The sequence below is a fragment of the Ciconia boyciana genome, chromosome 15 (genome assembly GCF_034638445.1).
Source record: "Ciconia boyciana chromosome 15, ASM3463844v1, whole genome shotgun sequence".
Lineage (NCBI taxonomy): Eukaryota > Metazoa > Chordata > Aves > Ciconiiformes > Ciconiidae > Ciconia > Ciconia boyciana.
This window is the reverse complement of record NC_132948.1, coordinates 5,820,111-5,831,662: the sequence shown is the minus strand read 5'-3', so window position 1 is coordinate 5,831,662 and position 11,552 is coordinate 5,820,111. Positions and strand designations below refer to the sequence as shown.

The 11,552-nt window shown below is 52.5% G+C and overlaps 1 long non-coding RNA gene across 1 annotated transcript; it reads left to right on the top strand.

The window, feature by feature from the left end:
- The first annotated feature begins 4,950 nt into the window (after positions 1-4,950).
- Positions 4,951-11,544, top strand: LOC140659734 (uncharacterized). The gene is made up of 3 exons (XR_012045205.1): positions 4,951-5,067; positions 7,138-7,304; positions 7,728-11,544. It is a non-coding gene; the product is annotated as an uncharacterized lncRNA (long non-coding RNA).
- The last annotated feature ends 8 nt before the right edge of the window (positions 11,545-11,552 follow it).

The following is an 11,552-nucleotide window of genomic DNA, read 5'->3' as shown; positions in this document are numbered from 1 at the left end:
CGAGCCCGGAGGGAGCGCTGCTCACCGGCACCTTCTGCGGTGCATGGCGTCGGCAGTGAGTCCTCATTGCATGGTGTGGGGCAGGGTCTGCCTGTCACCACAGGGGCTCGGTGGGGCCCAGAGAGGCTCCTTGCCTTGCAGAGAGGCGTGGGGACATCCTGGGGAGCAGTGTTTCCGTGCCCAGGTGGGCTGGGGCACTTGAATTGCCTTGTAGCTGGACAGCCAGGCTGAGCTGGACTCGTTGCTTCCTCCTGGATTGACCTGACTGCCCAGCGTGAGGGTGTCTGTCGTTTGGTCTTTGGTGAGCCTCCCAGGAGACTCCTACAGTGCATTTCCTTGGTCAGCATATGTACTGTGTCACCTTAAGCAAATCCAAGCAAGCAGTGCAAACCCCCTTCCAGGAATAATAACATTCTTCAAGTCAAATGGTTTTTTATTGCAGAGTTAAAAGCCACTTAATTTGCGAGCCCCAGGTTGGGATCCCATACGGAGCCTCTTAGCAGGGGGGACGCAGCATTTGGCTGACAACAACAAACAGCAGCCGTCACCCGCCGCGCAGGGCTGGACCGGCACAAAGCCAAATACCTCCTGCCCGGGAGCTGCAGGCAGCTGCCAGGCCCCCTCTCCCTGCTCAGCAGCAGCCAAATGTGCGGGGTGCAGGTGTCTTCCCTTACCTGCTTCCCCGCCCTCAGCCCGAGTTAACTTTGTAAATGGCCAAGAGCAAAGAGCAAGGGGGTAAAACTCCAGGGCCAGCTGAGAAGGGAGGACAAAGGGTTTTCCCCGGAGCCTGGGGACGGGGTGGTCTGTCTGCCCTGAGGGGGTCTTTCCCCCTCTGCCCTGAGTGATGCCTGCCCCAAAGCCCACCCAGAGGCTGGCTGGGCTCCTGCGGCGCTTGGAGGCACAACTTTGCTGCTGTTCTTTTGTGGCTGTATGGGGTGCCTGTTTCTACCTTTTTCTCTAGGGCTCAACCGTCAGTTGCCCTGGCTGCAAGAAGCAGGCATGCTCCTGACCTGGCTCCTGGCAACTCCAGGTAAGCTGGTTTCACTGTCGTGCTTTGCAGAGATGTAGTAAAGTTTAAATGTGGCTTCTGGACATTACAGCAAATCTGAGCGGGAGAAACCCGGGGAGAGGTAACGCAGCTGCTTGCAGGCTCATGGGACAAAGTGAAGCAAGTCGGGAAAGCGTTTCTTCTCCACATCCTGTGCTCCCCGCAGCACGCAGTGTGCGCTGCCCAGAACAAATGCTGAAGTGTTCTTGAGACCTTGGCCTGAGCAGCAGCATCAGACAAAGTTGTAACTAAGGGTGAAGCAATCCTTCAACGCAGGAGTGAGGAGATGCGCTGCAGCCGTGATGAACAGTGTTGCTGCTCAGCTTGATTTAGTGTTGTTCCTTTTTTGTTTTTCCAAGTCACGTGAGTTTGGTTTATGGCATGAAGTACTTTGCTGTAGGGTGCTGGATTGCCTCTGACACTTCTGCAATACTCCGTTTTTTTCTTTTGAATGTGCAGGTGTACGACTACAGTGTTCCTGCCCAGACAGCGCCCTGCTTGGTGAGTGTAATGGATGGATTTAATTTCCATCTCTTACAGTTCTTTGGGGACATGCTGAGGTTTTTATTTCTTCCTCTCCTATTTTTACTGAAGAGGGAAAATTTTGTGTCTCCATAAAGGAGAGTGGGAGTGGGTAGCTAGCGATACAGGACAGGCACATCATCAGTCACGCAGCCAGGCATAAAACATTGCTCAGTTTTGGTATCTCTGCCTCTCATTGAAAAATAAGACTGTACATGTAAAACACAGCGGCTATTTACGGGAGAGACCTCCTGCGTGCTGGCACCGTCGCTCCTCCAGCTCCCATCTGTGGGGTTGCAAAGCACCGGCACCTGGGAGGCAGTGGGTTAAGGGTAGATCTGCATGGAAAGGCTGGTGCAGAGTAGAAGGGGATGAGTCAGTCCTGATTTCTGTTGCACCGCGGGGTCCGTCCCCATGCTGGCTCTGTTCATGCTGAGCAGCCAGCCCTCTGCTCGCCCACAATCTGGTTTTGGCTCTGTTTTACCATCTAGAAGGGGCTCTGTGGAGACAAGAGCTGTCCAGAGCAGCTCAGGCACCACCCAGCAGCATTCAGGTGAGGGGGAAATGAGAATTGCTGCAGATCCAGTAAGTGTAAGTCAGCACTCCTGCATCCTTTGGGGCATCCCTGGTCATCATTCTCCAGGGATAAAAGCAGTGAACAATTGAGCAGTGGAAGAGAGAGGATCAAAACCTCCCTGATCACCAAAGGGATATGCTGAGCATTGCACTGACATAGGCTAAATGATGATAATGAGCTCCCTCTAGAGCCCCTGGGGACACGAGGGCATTTTGAAAATCGTGGATGGAGAACGCTAGGCCAGGACAGCAAGGTTTCCAACTCATCAGGCTGGGCTGGCAGTCTCGCGTGGAACCGTGCCGCATGTTTCTCATCCCTCGCTTCATCCTGCCCGTATGTCTGTTAATGGCCCTGTCCTGCCTCCATCCTCAGGGACTAATTGCCTCACACTTGAGCAAATGTGCTTGGTGTTTAAAAGGAGTCTATCGATTTGTGCGTATTCCTGAAAGCCTCACAGGGCCCTGTTTCCTTTGAAGTGTAAAAGCATCTGTCTATCTCTGCTTCTCCAGCAGTCTCCTGCTCTATTTGCATTTCCTCTCCAGCTCACAGGGGCAGCCTGGGAAATCTACCCCTGGCCCCATGCAGCGCTCCTGTTTTGGGCTGCTGAGAGGGCTCCCTGCCACGGGAAGATGGGGCTTGAAGACAGAGGTGCAAGGCGGGGGGGTTGAGCTCAGCTTGCAGATCGGGGTGCTCACGATGGAGCTATTTCTGAGGGCCAGTTTCCAGTACTCCAGACTTTGGGAATGCTCTCACTGTGCATTTATCTGCGGCGGGTGTGTTGGTGAGGAAGGAGAGGAAATAGTCCCTGGCTTCTTCCCACCGTGGTATTCAGCTTCTCATGCCAGACAGCACTGGTCAGTAAGGAAGTGAGGTCAGACCTGGGCTGCTGTGGGTAATCCACCATCCAGGAGCTGAACTGCACAGGGGTGACCAGAACCTGTGATGGTTCTCTGACCTGCACTTGAACAAATGCTGTTGAAATGCAACCAAGTCCCTGCTCTGTGTGTGGACAATTTGGCCTGTGATTCTCCCCATCCCACCTTCCCTGGACAGTGGGACTGGCCCTGGACAGGCTGCTTGTCCCTACTGGAGCATTTTCGTGTAGGCACAACCTTACAGGAGTGACTGTACTTCTGGAGCTAGGACTAAAAGCTCTGTCACTCCTTGGTTATCCCTGGGGTGCTGGTGAGAGGACAGTACAGATAAATCCAGGCCTGAATTGCAGGGGCTGCGTGTAGCTGCTGCCGTCCAGCACCTCCCAGATGGTGCGACGGGTTTCCTATTTCAATGGGGCCTCAGCGGAGCAGCAGTGGCACCTCGCTGTTGGAGGCAGTAAATGGGCTCCCATCTGGTTTTAATGATCAGTAGCACTTCGGTGCTTGTTTATTCCCATGTTTTGTGCTTCAGCAATAAAATACTGCTTCAGTTTGTTCAATCCATCCTGGTGCTGGATGGAGATGAGTTCACAGCCTCTGACAAAGAGGTCCCAGCGGTACGCAGGGTGTTGATATTTTTGTTTTTAGACAGCTGGGCGGGATCAGATGATGTAGTGGCAATTAGTTTGAAATAGAAACGTCAGTGGATGGTATAGAAGGTAGGGAAGGCAGCTCATCGTGTGCCTAGCAAAGAAATCTTGTCCTTGGATTAAAGGAGCAGACTTCTAGTTATGGAGCTGAAGCTGTGCTCCCTTCTATCCCCACGGGGCAGCACGGAGTTCTGATGTGGACTCCAAATGAAGTTAGTCCCAACTTTAAAACCAGGTACTCGAGGAAATTTTAGTCCCACAGTGCTGCCCATGGCAGTCACTCAGCTGCAGAGTTGTGTTTTAATCCTCCCATCCTGTTACAACACTAAAACGGTGGTGGGGATAGCAGAGGTGCTGGCAGTGCCACGTCTCGCCGCGGGCATAGACCAGCTCTGCTGCAGGTGACCAGTGCTGCAGTGCTCGGGGCAGCTCTGGCAGGACTGGGAGCTGTTTTGCAGAATTATCTGGGGTGGATACAATCTAACATTAAATTAACGTAAGGAAGAAACTGTTCATAAGGGGCTGTGGGGATTTCTGATGTTGCTCCCTCTGCCTAGCACCCTCCTGTTACGTGCCCAGCACGTCTGGGAGCAGAGAGCCTGTCCGCTGGCAGCTCCGGTGCTGAGGAGCAGATTGTCCTCCGAAGGGACGAGCAGTAACACTTCGCATGTCTCTGGCAGTCGGTATCTGGGGATCTTGAATCATTTTTGCAAATGCTAGTTAAGCGTTTCGGCACGTCTAAACGCAACTCTGTCCTGCGGGGTAGGTGGGGACACTAAAGCAAAGAGAGATTAAAGGCAGTAAACCACAGAGGGGAGAAATGGGCTCTTTGTCTCCCTTCTGACTTTTATGGAGACCTGGAAACCTTTTGCTTTCCCATCTCCCATTTGTCTTCTACCCTAATGGCAGAGGAATACTCTCCTCCACTTTATTTCCCAACAGTATACTCCATGGAGGACCTTTAGCTCTTCTTACCTCTAAAGAGCATTGATTTTCAGCAAAGAGATCCTTTTTCCCAACTGTGTGTCAGGTCTTGGAGCTATAGGTGGCAACTAAAGAGAGAAGGATTTCAACAAACTAATTAACCCCCTTCTGAGTCATTCAGGGTCCATTCCCTCGGTGCCACTGACGTTGCATCTGTGCTAATTTTCCCTGGAAGGTCTAATGTAGGGGGAGCGATTAAAGGAAACTTTTCTCAGGCTGCTTTTATGCATCAGGAAGAAGGAAGGTAGGCACCCTCTGCTCCATTTGGTTATCTCTTTCCCCAAGGTCGTACACCCAGCCACCGCTGGAGCCAGGACCGGGTTCAGGCTGACATACATTTGGAGCGCACCACTGAGATCTGCCGGGTCCCAGCAACGTGCGAAGCAAAACCGATCCCTCAAACCCCAACAGGTACCCTCCAAATGGGGCTCCAGGTTACACCAAATGTGTCACCGCCAGCTTCCCAAACAGACACGGGGCTGTCAATGTGGAGGGAAGGGACCTTCACAGAGCCGAGTGGCTTTTGCCATCATCGTGTCAAGAAGGGCTGTCTGGTCCTCCCAAGGGTGAGGAGGCCTCTGGCTTTCAATTGCAAATGAAGCAAACGGCAAAGTGTTTACAAAGAAACCTGCCTGGCCAGAGCTGGGCCCAGTGTCTTGGTCCTTGACTCACCCTGATGGTGTAAAAGCTCCTGGAATCGGGGCAGAGCTGTGTCACAGTGCCCTGGAAAGAAGAAACCCTGATCCCTGCGGATGGTCCTAGCAGCCCTGTGCTGCTGGAGTCGAGCGAGGCTCTGGGTGGTGGGAGACAGGCCCAAGTGAAGCTGGGCAGGCGGCGGGGCACTGTGCTCATCCTCACCCTGCTCCCAGCCCGAAAGGGCGGATGGCAAGGAGAAATAACGCTGCAATTCCTGGGATTTGGGCTTGGGATGGCCTGTGAGCTGCGGTGCTGACTCCTTGAGTCCAGACTATAAAGTACTTCACAGGGCTGTACCAATTGCCTGGCCTATTAGTTTTATGGAGGAGGATATTGTAAAGACGCAGTTGATCTCCTTTTACCACGGTAAAGAAAACTTAACTGTAGTGGGGAAAGAAAGCCTGGTGGGGAGGCAGCGGGAGCCCGTGGTTTGGGAGCTGGGGGTCACCTCCCTGCGGGCTCCCGGGGGTTCCCCATCTGCTTCCAGCGTGGCCGCGGCCGAGCGGGGCTGGCTGCCACACATGGGTGCGCTTTGGCCAGGAGGCCTTGGCCCCCTGCCCCAGCTGGGGGTTCCTCCCGGACACCCCGAGCGGAGGACAAGGATGGAGCCGGGCGGCTGCACAGGCTGGGGCACAGTGCCACCCAGTGACTGCGTGTGACCTGCGAGGGGACGGCTGGGGCAGAGCTGTGGCCGCCTGCAGTGTGTTTGCTGCAAAGGTTTTGAGGCCTGGAAGCCCCACCGAGGGCATCCCAAGGCGATGGAGAGTATGGGGAAACCCAAGAAACCGGCCGCGTCGCTGCTTTGTGATTAAAGCACACAAGCTCCTGTGCTGTCGCGACGTGTCTGGAGCAGGGGTTTTGCGTGACTGGTCTTGTTCAGGTGCTGCTGGAGGCTGAGTGTAGGGCAAGTTGGGGCTGAAGCAGCTCACGTTTCGAGAGGGACCCTGGCAGCAAAACAAGTGAAGGAGGAGGTGGTTACCCAGGACGAGCTGCTCTCCGTGGGGAGGACGTTTCTTTGCGTTGGGAAGCGCAAGAGAGCTCCCAGGGCAGCGTGGCCGGTCCTGGAGAGACCAGGTTGCCGCAGGGGCTGCCTCGGAACCACTCAGCCTCTGCTTGGCTGGGGCTGGACTGGGAGGGACCCCTTGTGTCAAGGTGTCTTGGGTGTTAGATGACAGCCATGTGCGGTGGCTTTCTGACTTGCACCCCAAGGTTAACGCAGGACCTTTCCTCCTTTCTGCCCAACCCCTGCCTACATTCATTGCTGGGTTGAGCCTTGTGTCAGGTTCCCAGGCTATAGCAAGCATCAACAGGCAGCTTGAGTGGTGGGGGAAAGGAGCCAGGTACAGTGGGGTGCGGTGTCAGCAGCTCCCAAGGTGGCTCCCTGTGCTGCAAGTCACTGCCCCAGCAATGCCCTGACATGTTTCCAGCAGGGGCTGTCTCTTGGAGGAGGCACAGGCTATGGCTCTATTTTGGGTGATGACTACAGAGCCCACGGAGCATTTGGCAGCAGGGAGGGGTGTTAAATCAACCTGTCCTTCTCCAGGTACATAATCTCCTCCCTCCGCTCCCCTCTCTTTTCCATAGCTGTTTCAATGCCCTGCTGCTGCTGGGCTGCGGGACTGCGACATGCAGCTGAAATCAGGGCGCTGCAGCGAGGGAGGCATGAGCCCTGCACACTTGACAGATGAAAGTCCTACATCTTTACTGCCCCGTCAAGGACTGTGCACGCTTTCTGTTCCTAGGCTGCTCTCCAATGTGTCTTTATTTTTGTCTATTTAAATTTAGGCCAGCATTGATACCACAAACGCTGCTGTGGAGGTCTGTGGGCTACCATTGCTGTACAGCACAAACCCTTGCTAGAAACCCAGCACCTTGTCCCAGCGGTTGGAGAGCTGTTTCCCATCCCATCGCCTACCTCTGCCTTGATCAGATGGTCACTAGTGACAGTGAAGGTGGGTCACTCAGCCCCATACAGGCAGGAGCTGCTACTGAGCACTGGAAGTAACCTTTATGTTGCTGCTGGGGTACGTCCTGCACTTTGGGATGATCTTGGACAGAGGTTTCCAATAGTGCCAATATCCTTCATGTGTTGGTCAGACCTGTGTTAGCCCATTCAGCAGAATTCCAGACCAGAGCCAATTTTAGCCTTTCCGTTTCAGACTCCCCCGATGTGTCCCATGTCCAGGCCGAGGTGCTATTTCTTGCAGGGAAATTATCTTTGTTAATTTTAGATCTCATTCTCCAAAGTGCTGAGTAGCCACAACTATTCCAGGTGGTTGGGGGCAGTGGGAGGTATTTGGTCTTTGAGGGATATGGCTCTTTCTTATATAAAGACGACCAAGTCTGATGAATTACGTTTCCTTTGTGCCATGCAGTGCGTTAGGCTGGATGCTCAGCAGAAAGCCAGCCCAGTGCTGTGTGTGTATCCACCGTCACTGCAGACTTGGAGCCAGATCACCAGCTGTGATACCTGGAAAGAGAAAAGCTGTTTCTCTTCAAGGTTAGTGGATCACTGGTCACAAGATGAGGGCAAAAAGGAGGCAGCCCAAGATTACAGAAATGGATTCAGCATGGAGAAGTCCCAGTGAGAGTCCCCTGAACTACCTCATAATCCAGATCAAATTAGTAAAGTAAGATAAAATACATTTAAAAACCCTGGGATTAGAGTCTGGCAACACACGGGGCCTGTAAGTCTGTAAACTACCTGGGGTACTTCACAGTAATGAAAAATGGGCAAGTTTGATTTTTACGTTTTTAATGACAAATTAAGGATAGTGACAGTGTGCTCTAAGACCTGGCTGGGTTTATCACTTCTTCTGTCAGGAGCATCCCTGGGGTCTCGTTGCCTGGCTTGGCTGCCGAGCGGTGGTGGGCTGAACGGGAGTCGAGTGCCAAGAGTTTCAAACGAGCTCCTGTTGTTCACTTATGTCAGTCCCTTCTGTCTTTTCAAAATAGCATCCTCCCCTCTGACTCACCGCTCCCCCCCGAGTCAGCCTAATCTTGGGTGCTGGGGCAGCCCGCAGGGGCAGCTGGGGGAAGGCAAAGGCAAAGCAGCACGTCCAGCGCTGCCTTTCTGCCCTTGCTGCCCTCTGACATGCAGGCGAGCGAGCGAGCGAGAGCTCTCACTGCCCCAGGGTCTGGAGAGGATTCATTAGATAGCGCAGACCGGGAAACAGTACAGTGGAGGGGCGTTAACAATCCCTGGGATCCATGCTTTCTCTTGTGCTTTAGTGCTTAATTTCTAGACCAACTGCAAGATTACAAGTGGAGGATTTTTCAGCGCTGACTTTCAGCTGCCCTTGTTGGACCAGCCAGGACGTACAAAGCAGGAGCCGGTTCCCTGTGGATACCCCAGATTTAGCTCTGATCCCGATTGTCTGGTGCGCCAGCGGCGGGTTAGACTAATAACTCGTGCAGGGAGGGTTCTAGTTACAAAATGCCTGGAATGAAGATAGCAGGTGCTGGGAAGGTTATCTGAGGAGAGCGCTGTGTTAATTCCCCATCGTCCCTCGCTCCCCCTGCCTGCCTCAGAAGCAGTGAGGATGGCATCTTCTGCAGGTGTGGCTGTGTCTAGCGCACGAGGGGCTGCTGGGCTCCCCCGGTGAGCAGCCATTACACCACTGAACAGGGGCAGTAGCTCAGCTTTTAGCTCCCAAAGGTTGTGCTGGTGTGGAGCAAGAACCCCCGCGAAGCGGAGATGGGTGCAAGTCACAGGGGTGGGCGCTGGGTTCCCAGGCTGCTCTCACGGAGGGTGGTCCAGCTGGAGCAGTGCGTTGATAACCTGACTCAAGGTGGGCACACGACAGTCTGGGTTAATAAGTTACAATGATTGGTGCAACTTTGGCTGTAGGAAGCTCCCAGGGCTCAAATTTCGGAGCAGGAGGCTCACTGTGGGCCTGAGCAGCTGTGATGGTTTCTTTCCCTGCCGCCTGCCTGTCCCTCTTGGAGTCGCAGGCCGGGTGCAGGAGGGCTCAGCTGTTTGCACAGTGACTGCCACCGTTTGCAGCTCAGGGTATTAAGGTAACCTGAAATTGGAACTGCTTTACCTTACCACACTGAGCTGTGACTTGTGGTTCAACAGCTGCTACTAGAGCAGCTGATCTGCCCTCTAAAAAAAGGCAGAGGGGACAGTGTAGGGGACAGAAACTGCTACAGCTGCTCCAAGGTGAGCCATCCTTGCTGGTGAATACCAACCTGAAGAGCTTTCCTACGTGCACAATCCACACGATTGTAAATCATGCAAACAATTACAAGGAAACGTGTTCATTTGCTGTGGCAGCATTTCATTTGAGTATATTTAGGCACATTTCCTACAGGTGTAAGCTAAAGCTCATGTGGCTGAATCTACAGGGATGTTCACTATTGTACTGGTTTAGAAATAAAACCTTTTAATTAAATGAGGGTGACAAACGGGTAAGCCCAGCTCATCCCAGCTAGCTTGCACCTAAAACTTAAGCGTTACGCTGCCTGTTGTTGGACTGAGCTAACTAAACTAGTTCAAATTTAAATTAGTGAAAGCCTGTATGCAGGTAAGCCAGAAAGAAACCCAGCTTGAGTTACTGCTTGTTTTTCGTTACCGTTGACCTTTTGCTGAGTAAACTGGGCTGTTGCTGGAGCTTTAGGTAGCTGCTGTGCTGGGTGCTCCTGGTACAAAACCCGAGTCCTGACTGCAGCGAGGGGAGAGCTGTGCCAGCCCCTGGAGAAGTTCAGCATTAAAAGCAGTGGTCCCCAGCTGGAAAATTACCCGGGAGGTCAGCGCTGGACAGAGGGAGGCCAGGCTCAGTTACAGGTGGTGGAGGGTGTGTACTGCTGGGGATTCGTGCAAGGGTGGGCAGGAAGCAGCCTCCATTTTCAGATGCAGAGATAAATCACAGTCCCTTGCAGCCCACTCAGACTGCAAGGCATTTGTCCCTTCTGATAATGGAAATGTGCCACAGTAAAGCAACCCAGCAACCCCCTCCCAGCTCAAGTGGTAGGAAGGACTTATTTCTAAACACGTAATGAAATAAGGGACCGTAGGTTGTTGTGGCCTCACATCAATACGAAAAGCTGTCTCATGCAGAAGAGCTGTCTCACGCAGCGGCTGCTCGTGGCCCACCCTCGCATTAGAAAGGATGTGCAGCACCTACGTTCATTGGCATTGTACGCATCTCGCCACAGACAGGAATAGTGCTGCTGCTGCGGCACCCGGGCTGTAATTCAGTTTGTAGGAAGCAGACTGCCAGTATAGCAGGGGATGCTCAGTTTTGCTACGTAATAGTAAAAAAGCAAGAGCTACTGAAGAGGTCACAAGATGCAGCTGCAGTACCGGGCTAGCACTTCCCAGCTTTTTCTTGAAAGCTACAGGCTTACAAAATAGTTTGAGACGGGGTTATCAGGCTTGCTGCATGCACCTTACCTCTTCTTGCTGGTGTTTTTCTCTGAAATGTAACTTGTCACTGTGAATATCTGATGATAAGACACTATGCAGAGTTGGCTATGAATGTTTATTAACATCGCATGGAAATCTGTACTCCAGAGAAGACAAACACCAGGCTGTGAACATACCTACGGAGTCCAGGGAAACAACACAAGCTTTTTAGACTTCTCCATTGCAGCAGCCGAGTCTGACGTTCCTCTGAAGTTTTTCTCCTACGTAAGATCATCTCAACTTTTAACACATTGTTAATGATTTAACTGAATGATCCCAAATATTAAAAAAACCTTAAGTTCTGGTTAGTGCTATTCTTGATCTGGATCGACTGCAAAACGGCAAAAGACGACCTCCTGGTTTCTGACTTGCAAAAGCAGATATTTACGATGTATTATGCTGAGACCTTTCAACAGTGGCTAGAATGCCAGCCATTCCACTCTCCAGCACCCGCACCGGTTACGCCTTATTTACTCAAACAATAACAAGCTAAGTTCAAACCGTATGCACAAACCAGTCATTCTCACAAGCACAGTCAAGGGTATCACAGTAGAAGGTGGTCGTGGTTTCTACAGAGACCTTTAAAAGCCTCGGCAAAAGAGCAGCGTTAAATACAGTGACAGGAAGAGCACAGAAGTGTCGCGTGTGAAGGTGGAGGAGACAGTGAGAAGCTGTATAACCAGAGATGCATCTTTTTCAGGTGAACCTCCAGAGCACAGCAGTAGAGTCTGAGGAGAGGCAGGAGGATGGAATAGGAGAGTATCATTCAGCCTGGCAACAGCGTTTTCTC